Below are 13,300 nucleotides of genomic sequence, written 5' to 3'. Positions count from 1 at the left end.
TAGAGAGGGATAACCCAACACAGAGGAACAGAGGGATGGATAGAGAGGGATAACCCAACACAGAGGAACAGAGGGATGGATAGAGAGGGATAACCCAACACAGAGGAACAGAGGGATGGATAGAGAGGGATAACCCAACACAGAGGAACAGAGGGATGGATAGAGAGGGATAACCCAACACAGAGGAACAGAGGGAGGGATAGAGAGGGATAACCCAACACAGAGGAACAGAGGGATGGATAGAGAGGGATAACCCAACACAGAGGAACAGAGGGATGATAGAGAGGGATGGATAGAGAGGGATAACCCAACACAGAGGAATGGAGGGAGGGATAGAGAGGGATAACCCACCACAGAGGAACGGAGGGATGGAGGGATGGATAGAGAGGGATATTTCAAAACATGGAAGGAGGAGTGGAGGAAAATTGCATTTTTGAAAAAGGTAGATGAATTACAGGAGGAATATGATGAAATGGAATGGTACTTATTATTGGTGGTAGTTTATGAGGAATGGAAAGAAACAGAACGGTGGATTTTGAAGAAGGTAGATGAATAAATGAAATGAGGGATGGAATGGTAGTTCATAGTGGATGGAATGGTAGTTCATAGTGGATGGAATGTTTCCCTAATGAGTTCAGATGTTATCTCTGATGCAGGCCTTGGTGTGTGTGTGTGTGTGTGTGTGTGTGTGTGTGTGTGTGTGTGTGTGTGTGTGTGTGTGTGTGTGAGACGTTTTGAGATGAGGACAGACGGCCATGGAGAGTATACACACACACACACACACACACGCTGCAGACCAGATGTAATGTGAAGCCAATCCCCCTCTCTAGCAATCAAGAAGGGAAACGTCCAGGAAATGTACATGACTACTGTTTCTCTCCCAACAAAGTTTCAGCCACTTGATTGCTACAGTGTTGGGTGTTATCGTCTGTCCGTCATTACTTGAAGTTCCTGCAGCACTTCCTCTGTCTTCAGTTCCTACCCCACGGCCCCGCGAAGGGAATCGTTTGAGAGCCAGAAGAGATCAATGAAACAGAAGATATCTCTCTCTCTCTCTCTCTCTCTCTCTCTCTTTTCTCGCTACAGGAAAAGCACATCCTTCCGTTCCTCCCTCTATCTTTCCATCCTCCACTTTCCATCCTCCCAAGATGATTTGCAAAAGCCCAGACCCATGATTCTACAGTGTTGGTGTTGTTGTTGCCGTGGAGATTCCATTCTTCCATTCTATTCCAATCAACAGAACCAATCTCAGAGCAGCTTTGTTTGTGTTGTTTCAGACCCACTAGGATAGGTAGAGGGCTCCCACAAGACCCTCCTCTATCTCTCTCTTTCTCTCTCTCGGGCCATCTTGTGGGGCGGGTAGCTTCCTCCACCCCTGCTGTAATTGGGGAGAGAGATCAGAGCTCCAAGGTACTTGTTTGGACTTGTTTAATGATGTAGAATGTATGTGTCCCAAATGTCCCTCTATAGTGCACTACTGTTAACCTGATCATAGGACTGCTCTATTCCCTATGTACTGCAATGCTGTTAACCTGATCATAGGACTGCTCTATTCCCTCTGTAGTGCACTACTGTTAACCTGATCATAGGACTGCTCTATTCCCTCTATAGTGCACTACTGTTAACCTGATCATAGGACTGCTCTATTCCCTCTATAGTGCACTACTGTTAACCTGATCATAGGACTGCTCTATTCCCTCTATAGTGCACTACTGTTAACCTGATCATAGGACTGCTCTATTCCCTATGTACTGCACAGCTGTTAACCTGATCATAGGACTGCTCTATTCCCTCTATAGTGCACTACTGTTAACCTGATCATAGGACTGCTCTATTCCCTATGTACTGCACTGCTGTTAACCTGATCATAGGACTGCTCTATTCCCTCTATAGTGCACTACTGTTAACCTGATCATAGGACTGCTCTATTCCCTATGTACTGCAATACTGTTAACCTGGTCATAGGACTGCTCTATTCCCTATGTACTGCAATACTGTTAACCTGATCATAGGACTGCTCTATTCCCTATGTACTGCAATACTGTTAACCTGGTCATAGGACTGCTCTATTCCCTATGTACTGCAATACTGTTAACCTGATCATAGGACTGCTCTATTCCCTATGTACTGCACTGCTGTTAACCTGATCATAGGACTGCTCTATTCCCTATGTACTGCACTGCTGTTAACCTGATCATAGGACTGCTCTATTCCCTATGTACTGCACTGCTGTTAACCTGATCATAGGACCGGTCTATTCCCTATGTACTGCACTGCTGTTAACCTGATCATAGGACCGGTATATTCCCTATGTACTGCACTGCTGTTAACCTGATCATAGGACCGGTCTATTCCCTATGTACTGCACTGCTGATAACCTGATCATAGGACTGCTCTATTCCCTATGTACTGCACTGCTGATAACCTGATCATAGGACTGCTCTATTCCCTATGTACTGCACTGCTGTTAACCTGATCATAGGACCGGTCTATTCCCTATGTACTGCACTGCTGTTAACCTGATCATAGGACTGCTCTATTCCCTATGTACTGCACTGCTGTTAACCTGGTCATAGGACCCACTGCTGGCGTCCCAATCTAAACAAACATTTGGTACACTGGTAAAATGGTAATTCTCTGTTTTTATCCTGAAAATCTTCCTAGTCCATAAATGATTACAAGTGTACTAATAACATGATGCAGCCACCACTATGATTGAAAATATAGAGAGTGGTACTCAGTAATGAGTTGTATTGGATTTGCCCCAAACATGACACTTTGTATTCAGAACAAAAAGTGAATTGCTTTGCCACATTTTATTTGCAGTATTACTTTAGTGCCTTGTTGCAAACAGGATGAACATTTTTGAATATTTTTTATTCTGTTACAAGCTTTCCTTTATTTAACTTTTCACTCTGTGAAATTTCTGAAGACACTGTACGCGTATCCAAAATCCTGTAATATAAAATATGTTCTTCTCTGTAGTGGAAACGGCTTGTGCCTTGCTTGGCAACGCTCCATATTCTGCCATATGCTCATGTCTTAATGTTAAACCAGACTTGATTGCACTAAAATCGCTGTTTAAGGTCTTAATTCAGCTCGTTATGTGAAACGGAACGAGGCTATCACACACAGACACACAGACATACACAGACATACACAGACACACACACAAACATACACACACACACACAGACACACAGACATACACATGTAAACACACACAGACACACACACAGACACACACACAGACACACACACACACACAGACACACACACAGACACACACAGACACACACAGACACACACAGACACACACAGACACACACATAGACACACACATAGACACACACATAGACACACACATAGACACACTTTACTCATCCAGCTATTACAGACTGATTAGGGCCATTATATGGACAGGCCCATTTGTGTTCATATATTCCATGGTATTTAAAGTACTAAAATGTCATGTGATGTAGAGCCCTGTGTTCTGGACTACAATGTCACATGACCTAGATTTGAACCTTCTTTTTATTAAAGCCTTATCTAGAAATTAGAATTTCACTAAAAATTAAAACTATTGTCTGCGGATGGTGCTGGAGGATGGTGCTGGAGGGTGGTTCTGGAGGATGGTGCTGGAGGGTGGTGCTATAGGATGGTGCTGGAGGATGGTGCTGGAGGAAGGTGCTGGAGATTGGTGCTGTAGGATGGTGCTGGAGGATGGTGCTGGAGGATGGTGCTGGAGAATGGTGCTGGTGCTGGAGGATGGTGCTGGAGGATGGTGCTGGAGGATGGTGCTGGAGGGTGGTTCTGGAGGATGGTGCTGGAGGATGGTGCTGGAAGCATGAGGACTGCAGATGTGGCCAGGGCAATAACTTGCAATGCCGTACTGTGAGATGCCTAAGACAGCGCTGCAGGGAGACAAAACGGACAGCTGATCATCCTCGCAGTGGTAGACCTTGTGTAACAACACCTGCACAGGATCGGTACATCCGAACATCACACCTGTGGGACAGGTACAGGATGGCAACAACAACTGCCCGAGTTACACCAGGAATACACAATCCCTCCATCAGTGCTCAGATTGTCCTCAATAGGCTGAGAGAGGCTGGACTGAGGGCTTGTAGGCCTGTTGTAACGCAGGTCCTCACCAGACATCACCGGCAACAACGTTGCATATGGGCACAAACATATCGTCTCTGGACCAGACAGGACTGGCAAAAGTGCTCTTCACTGATGAGTCGCGGTTTTGATGTTCGGATTCGCGTTTATCGTCGAAGGAATGAGCGTTTACACCGAGGCCTGTACTCTGGAGCGGGATCGATTTAGAGGTGGAGGGTCCGTCATGGTCTGGGGCGGTGTGTCACAGTATCATGAGCTTGTTGTCATTGCAGGCAATCTCAATGCTGTGCATTACAGGGAAGACATCCTCCTCCCTCATGTGGTACCCTTCCTGCAGGCTCATCCTGACATGACCATTCAGTATGACAATGCCACCAGTCATACTGCTCGTTCTGTGCGTGATTTCCTGCAAGTCAGGAATATCAGTTTTCTGCCAAGGCCAGCGAAAAGCCCGGATCTCAGTCCCATTGAGCACGTCTGGGACCTGTTGGATCGGAGGGTGAGGGCTAGGGCCATTCCCCCCAGAAATGTCTGGGAACTTGCAGGTGCCTTGGTGGAAGAGTGGGGTAACATCTCACAGCAAGAACTGGAAAATCTGGTGCAGTCTGTGAGGAGGAGATGCACTGCAGTACTTAATGCAGCTGGTGGCCACACAAGATTCTGACTGTTACTTTTGACCCACCCCCCGTCCCCCCTACATGTTAAGTTTGCAGAAAATAAACGCAGATGAGAGTGAGAGGATGTTTCTTTTTTTGCTGAGTCGATATAGTTATTTATTGGTTGCTCACAAAACTTGGGAGGCCAAATAAAATCCCCCACGGCCAAAATTCACCCCGATCGAATGGGTTTACTGTCTCTCTCTGTCTCTCCCTCTTGGCCTACCCATCACCCATATTGGTCCCCCCTCCCCATCTCTGCCTCATCCCTACCTCCCTCCCCATCTCTGCCTCATCCCTCCCTCCCTCCCCATCTCTACCTCCATCCATCCCTCCCTCCCCATCTCTACCTCCATCCCTCCCTCCCCCCCATCTCTGCCTCCATCCCTCCCTCCCTCCCCATCTCTGCCTCCATCCCTCTTTCTTTATTTTTCTCTTTTGTTGGCATCTTCCACCTGAGATGTTCAGAGACAGACTCCTCGTTCAGCTGCTCTGCTGCTGTTATATGGCAGGCATAACACACACACACACACACACACACACACACACACAGAGAGAGAGAGACAGTTATATGGCTGGCCAAATGGACTGCAGACTGCTGCTTCACCTTCCATAATGCCCCCATAAACCCTGACTGCCACTGACAGGCCAACTGATTGGTGTTATCACACATCCTGTGTGTGTGTTGACTGAGATGGACTAACGCCCTCACAACCCTGCTGCCAGAGAGACTCATCCATTTTCCCTATGAAGAGTGGAGGAGAAAGAGGGAGAACAGGGAAGGGAGAGAGAGAGGGGAAAGGAGGGTGGGGGGTGGAAGTAGGTGGAGAGATAAAAGAGGGAGAGAGAGAATGAGAGGGAGATGGAGGGAGAACAGGGAAGGGAGAGAGAGAGGGGAAATGAGGGTGGGGGGTGGAAGTAGGTGGAGAGATAAAAGAGGGAGAGAGAGAACGAGAGGGAGACAGAGGGAGAAAGATAGGCGAGACAGGAACTAAGGAAGGGGAGAGAGATTTAGAGGGGGAGAGAGAACGAGAGGGAGACGGAGGGAGAAAGATAGGCGAGAGAGGAAATAAGGAAGGGGGAGAGATTTAGAGGGGGAGAGGGATACATATAGGAAGGAGGAGCAAAGGAGAGAAAACGAGAGTAGAGAGGAGGAGAGAGTGGTAAAGGAGAGGAGGTGGTATATACAGAACCCAGAGAGGAGAGGAGGTGGTATATACAGAACCCAGAGAGGAGAGGAGTTGGTATATACAGATCCCAGAGAGGAGAGGAGGTGGTATATACAGAACCCAGAGAGGAGAGGAGGTGGTATATACAGATCCCAGAGAGGAGAGGAGGTGGTATATACAGAACCCAGAGAGGAGAGGAGAGGAGGTGGTATATACAGAACCCAGAGAGGAGAGGAGGTGGTATATACAGAACCCAGAGAGGAGAGGAGGTGGTATATACTGAACCCAGAGAGGAGTGGAGAGGAGGTGGTATATACAGAACCCAGAGAGGTGAGGAGGTGGTATATACTGAACCCAGAGAGGAGTGGAGAGGAGGTGGTATATATAGAACCCAGAGAGGAGTGGAGAGGAGGTGGTATATACAGAACCCAGAGAGGGGAGGAGAGGAGGTGGTATATACAGAACCCAGAGAGGGGAGGAGAGGAGGTGGTATATACAGAACCCAGAGAGGAGAGGGGGTGGTATATACAGATCCCAGAGAGGAGAGGGGGTGGTATTTACAGAACCCAGAGAGGAGAGGAGGTGGTTTATACAGAACCCAGAGAGGAGAGGAGGTGGTTTATACAGAACCCAGAGAGGAGAGGAGGTGGTATATACAGAACCCAGAGAGGAGAGGGGGTGGTATATACAGAACCCAGAGAGGAGAGGAGGTGGTATATACAGAACCCAGAGAGGGAGAGGAGGTGGTATATACAGAACCCAGAGAGGAGAGGGAGGTGGTATATACAGAACCCAGAGAGGAGAGGGGTGGTATATAGAGAACCCAGAGAGGAGAGGAGGTGGTATATACAGAACCCAGAGAGGAGAGGAGGTGGTATATACAGAACCCAGAGAGGAGAGGAGAGGAGGTGGTATATACAGAACCCAGAGAGGAGAGGAGGTGGTATATACAGAACCCAGAGAGGAGAGGAGGTGGTATATACAGAACCCAGAGAGGAGTGGAGAGGAGGTGGTATATACAGAACCCAGAGAGGAGAGGAGGTGGTATATACAGAACCCAGAGAGGGGAGGAGAGGAGGTGGTATATACAGAACCCAGAGAGGGGAGGAGAGGAGGTGGTATATACAGAACCCAGAGAGGAGAGGGGGTGGTATATACAGATCCCAGAGAGGAGAGGAGGTGGTATATACAGAACCCAGAGAGGAGAGGAGGTGGTATATACAGAACCCAGAGAGGAGAGGAGGTGGTATATACTGAACCCAGAGAGGAGTGGAGAGGAGGTGGTATATACAGAACCCAGAGAGGGAGGAGAGGAGGTGGTATATACAGAACCCAGAGAGGGAGGAGAGGAGGTGGTATATACAGAACCCAGAGAGGAGAGGGGGTGGTATATACAGAACCCAGAGAGGAGAGGAGGTGGTATATACAGATCCCAGAGAGGAGAGGGGTGGTATATACAGAACCCAGAGAGGAGAGGGGTGGTATATACAGAACCCAGAGAGGAGAGGGGGTGGTATATACAGAACCCAGAGAGGAGAGGAGGTGGTATATAAAGAACCCAGAGAGGAGAGGAGAGGAGGTGGTATATACAGAACCCAGAGAGGAGAGGGGGTGGTATATACAGATCCCAGAGAGGAGAGGGGGTGGTATATACAGAACCCAGAGAGGAGAGAAGGTGGTTTATACAGAACCCAGAGAGGAGAGGAGGTGGTTTATACAGAACCCAGAGAGGAGAGGAGGTGGTATATACAGAACCCAGAGAGGAGAGGGGGTGGTATATACAGAACCCAGAGAGGAGAGGAGGTGGTATATACAGAACCCAGAGAGGAGAGGGGGTGGTATATACAGAACCCAGAGAGGAGAGGAGGTGGTATATACAGAACCCAGAGAGGAGAGGAGGTGGTTTATACAGAACCCAGAGAGGAGAGGGGGTGGTATATACAGAACCCAGAGAGGAGTGGAGAGGAGGTGGTATATACAGAACCCAGAGAGGAGAGGAGGTGGTATGTACAGAACCCAGAGAGGGGAGGAGAGGAGGTGGTATATACAGAACCCAGAGAGGGGAGGAGAGGAGGTGGTATATACAGAACCCAGAGAGGAGAGGGGGTGGTATATACAGATCCCAGAGAGGAGAGGGGGTGGTATATACAGAACCCAGAGAGGAGAGGAGGTGGTATATACAGAACCCAGAGAGGAGAGGAGGTGGTATATACTGAACCCAGAGAGGAGAGGGGAGGTGGTATATACAGAACCCAGAGAGGGGAGGAGAGGAGGTGGTATATACAGAACCCAGAGAGGGAGGAGAGGAGGTGGTATATACAGAACCCAGAGAGGAGAGGGGGGTGGTATATACAGAACCCAGAGAGGAGAGGAGGTGGTATATACAGAACCCAGAGAGGAGAGGAGGTGGTATATACAGAACCCAGAGAGGAGAGGAGGTGGTATATACAGAACCCAGAGAGGAGAGGAGGTGGTATATACAGAACCCAGAGAGGAGAGGGGGTGGTATATACAGAACCCAGAGAGGAGAGGAGGTGGTATATACAGAACCCAGAGAGGAGAGGAGAGGAGGTGGTATATACAGAACCCAGAGAGGAGAGGGGGTGGTATATACAGATCCCAGAGAGGAGAGGGGGTGGTATATACAGAACCCAGAGAGGAGAGGAGGTGGTTTATACAGAACCCAGAGAGGAGAGGAGGTGGTTTATACAGAACCCAGAGAGGAGAGGAGGTGGTATATACAGAACCCAGAGAGGAGAGGAGGTGGTATATACAGAACCCAGAGAGGAGAGGGGGTGGTATATACAGAACCCAGAGAGGAGAGGAGGTGGTATATACAGAACCCAGAGAGGAGAGGAGGTGGTATATACAGAACCCAGAGAGGAGAGGGGGTGGTATATACAGAACTCAGAGAGGAGAGGGGGTGGTATATAGAGAACCCAGAGAGGAGAGGAGGTGGTATATACTGAACCCAGAGAGGAGTGGAGAGGAGGTGGTATATACAGAACCCAGAGAGGAGAGGAGGTGGTATATACTGAACCCAGAGAGGAGTGGAGAGGAGGTGGTATATACAGAACCCAGAGAGGAGTGGAGAGGAGGTGGTATATACAGAACCCAGAGAGGAGAGGGGGTGGTATATACAGATCCCAGAGAGGAGAGGGGGTGGTATATACAGAACCCAGAGAGGAGAGGAGGTGGTTTATACAGAACCCAGAGAGGAGGGGAGGTGGTTTATACAGAACCCAGAGAGGAGAGGAGGTGGTATATACAGAACCCAGAGAGGAGAGGGGGTGGTATATACAGAACCCAGAGAGGAGAGGAGGTGGTATATACAGAACCCAGAGAGGAGAGGAGGTGGTATATACAGAACCCAGAGAGGAGAGGGGGTGGTATATACAGAACTCAGAGAGGAGAGGGGGTGGTATATAGAGAACCCAGAGAGGAGAAGAGGTGGTATATACAGAACCCAGAGAGGAGAGGAGGTGGTATATACAGAACCCAGAGAGGAGAGGAGGTGGTATATACAGAACCCAGAGAGGAGAGGAGGTGGTATATACAGATCCCAGAGAGGAGAGGAGGTGGTATATACAGATCCCAGAGAGGAGAGGAGGTGGTATATACAGAACCCAGAGAGGAGAGGAGAGGAGGTGGTATATACAGATCCCAGAGAGGAGAGGGGGTGGTATATACAGATCCCAGAGAGGAGAGGAGGTGGTATATACAGAACCCAGAGAGGAGAGGAGGTGGTATATACAGAACCAAGAGAGGAGAGGGGGTGGTTTATACAGAACCCAGAGAGGAGAGGAGGTGGTATATACAGAACCCAGAGAGGAGAGGGGGTGGTATATACAGAACTCAGAGAGGAGAGGAGGTGGTATATACAGAACCCAGAGAGGAGAGGAGGTGGTATATACAGAACCCAGAGAGGAGAGGAGGTGGTATATACAGAACCCAGAGAGGAGAGGAGGTGGTATATACAGAACCCAGAGAGGAGAGGGGTGGTATATACAGAACCCAGAGAGGAGAGGAGGTGGTATATACAGAACCCAGAGAGGAGAGGAGGTGGTATATACAGAACCAGAGAGGAGAGGAGAGGAGGTGGTATATACAGAACCCAGAGAGGAGAAGAGAGGAGGTGGTATATACAGATCCCAGAGAGGAGAGGAGGTGGTATATACAGATCCCAGAGAGGAGAGGAGGTGGTATATACAGAACCCAGAAGGAGGAGAGGAGGTGGTATATACAGAACCCAGAGAGGAGATGAGAGGAGGTGGTATATACAGAACCCAGAGAGGAGAGGAGGTGGTATATACAGAACCCAGAGAGGAGAGGAGGTGGTATATACAGAACCCAGAGAGGAGAGGAGGTGGTATATACAGAACCCAGAGAGGAGAGGAGGTGGTATATACAGAACCCAGAGAGGAGAGGAGGTGGTATATACAGAACCCAGAGAGGAGAGGAGGTGGTATATACAGAACCCAGAGAGGAGAGGAGGTGGTATATACAGAACCCAGAGAGGAGAGGAGGTGGTATATACAGAACCCAGAGAGGAGAGGAGGTGGTATATACAGAACCCAGAGAGGAGAGGGGGTGGTATATACAGAACTCAGAGAGGAGAGGGGGTGGTATATAGAGAACCCAGAGAGGAGAGGAGGTGGTATATACAGAACCCAGAGAGGAGAGGAGGTGGTATATACTGAACCCAGAGAGGAGTGGAGAGGAGGTGGTATATACAGAACCCAGAGAGGAGAGGAGATGGTATATACTGAACCCAGAGAGGAGAGGAGGTGGTATATACAGAACCCAGAGGTGGAGAGGAGGTGGTATATACAGAACCCAGAGAGGAGTGGAGGGAGGTGGTATATACAGAACCCAGAGAGGAGAGAGGGGTGGTATATACAGAACCCAGAGAGGAGAGGGAGGTGGTATATACAGAACCCAGAGAGGAGAGGAGGTGGTTTATACAGAACCCAGAGAGGAGAGGAGGTGGTATATACAGAACCCAGAGAGGAGAGGGGTGGTATATACAGAACCCAGAGAGGAGAGGAGGTGGTATATACAGAACCCAGAGAGGAGAGGAGGTGGTATATACAGAACCCAGAGAGGGAGAGGAGGTGGTATATACAGAACCCAGAGAGGAGAGGGGGTGGTATATACAGAACCCAGAGAGGAGAGGGGTGGTATATACAGAACCCAGAGAGGAGAGGAGGTGGTATATACAGAACCCAGAGAGGAGAGGAGGTGGTATATACAGAACCCAGAGAGGAGAGGAGGTGGTATATACAGAACCCAGAGAGGAGAGGAGGTGGTATATACAGAACCCAGAGAGGAGAGGAGGTGGTATATACAGAACCCAGAGAGGAGAGGAGGTGGTATATACAGAACCCAGAGAGGAGAGAGGAGGTGGTATATACAGAACCCAGAGAGGAGAGGGAGGTGGTATATACAGAACCCAGAGAGGAGAGGAGGTGGTATATACAGAACCCAGAGAGGAGAGGAGGTGGTATATACAGAACCCAGAGAGGAGAGGGGGTGGTATATACAGAACCCAGAGAGGAGAGGAGGTGGTATATACAGAACCCAGAGAGGAGAGGAGGTGGTATATACAGAACCCAGAGAGGAGAGGAGGTGGTATATACAGAACCCAGAGAGGAGAGGAGGTGGTATATACAGAACCCAGAGAGGAGAGGAGGTGGTTTATACAGAACCCAGAGAGGAGAGGAGGTGGTATATACAGAACCCAGAGAGGAGAGGAGGTGGTATATACAGAACCCAGAGAGGAGAGGAGGTGGTATATACAGATCCCAGAGAGGAGAGGGGGTGGTATATACAGATCCCAGAGAGGAGAGGGGGTGGTATATACAGAACCCAGAGAGGAGAGGAGGTGGTTTATACAGAACCCAGAGAGGAGAGGGGGTGGTATATACAGAACCCAGAGAGGAGAGGGGGTGGTATATAGAGAACCCAGAGAGGAGAGGAGGTGGTATATACAGAACCCAGAGAGGAGAGGAGGTGGTATATACAGAACCCAGAGAGGAGAGGAGAGGAGGTGGTATATACAGAACCCAGAGAGGAGAGGAGGTGGTATATACAGAACCCAGAGAGGAGAGGAGGTGGTATATACAGAACCCAGAGAGGAGAGGAGGTGGTATATACTGAACCCAGAGAGGAGTGGAGAGGAGGTGGTATATACAGAACCCAGAGAGGGGAGGAGAGGAGGTGGTATATACAGAACCCAGAGAGGGGAGGAGAGGAGGTGGTATATACAGAACCCAGAGAGGAGAGGGGGTGGTATATACAGATCCCAGAGAGGAGAGGAGGTGGTATATACAGAACCCAGAGAGGAAAGGAGGTGGTATATACAGATCCCAGAGAGGAGAGGGGGTGGTATATACAGAACCCAGAGAGGAGAGGAGGTGGTATATACAGAACCCAGAGAGGAGAGGAGGTGGTATATACAGAACCCAGAGAGGGAGAGGGGTGGTATATACAGAACCCAGAGAGGAGAGGAGGTGGTATATACAGGACCCAGAGAGGAGAGGAGAGGAGGTGGTATATACAGAACCCAGAGAGGAGAGGGGGTGGTATATACAGATCCCAGAGAGGAGAGGGGGTGGTATATACAGAACCCAGAGAGGAGAGGAGGTGGTATATACAGAACCCAGAGAGGAGAGGAGAGGAGGTGGTATATACAGAACCCAGAGAGGAGAGGAGGTGGTATATACAGAACCCAGAGAGGAGAGGAGGTGGTATATACTGAACCCAGAGAGGAGTGGAGAGGAGGTGGTATATACAGAACCCAGAGAGGAGAGGAGGTGGTATATACAGAACCCAGAGAGGGGAGGAGAGGAGGTGGTATATACAGAACCCAGAGAGGGGAGGAGAGGAGGTGGTATATACAGAACCCAGAGAGGAGAGGGGGTGGTATATACAGATCCCAGAGAGGAGAGGGAGGTGGTATATACAGAACCCAGAGAGGAGAGGAGGTGGTATATACAGAACCCAGAGAGGAGAGGAGGTGGTATATACTGAACCCAGAGAGGAGTGGAGAGGAGGTGGTATATACAGAACCCAGAGAGGGGAGGAGAGGAGGTGGTATATACAGAACCCAGAGAGGGGAGGAGAGGAGGTGGTATATACAGAACCCAGAGAGGAGAGGGGGTGGTATATACAGATCCCAGAGAGGAGAGGAGGTGGTATATACAGAACCCAGAGAGGAGAGGAGGTGGTATATACAGATCCCAGAGAGGAGAGGGGGTGGTATATACAGAACCCAGAGAGGAGAGGAGGTGGTATATACAGAACCCAGAGAGGAGAGGAGGTGGTATATACAGAACCCAGAGAGGAGAG

The sequence above is a fragment of the Oncorhynchus nerka genome, linkage group LG18 (assembly GCF_034236695.1).
Source record: "Oncorhynchus nerka isolate Pitt River linkage group LG18, Oner_Uvic_2.0, whole genome shotgun sequence".
In the NCBI taxonomy this organism is placed as follows: Eukaryota; Metazoa; Chordata; class Actinopteri; order Salmoniformes; family Salmonidae; genus Oncorhynchus; species Oncorhynchus nerka.
The sequence above is the reverse complement of the archived record's forward strand: the minus strand, read 5'-3'. Positions refer to the sequence as shown.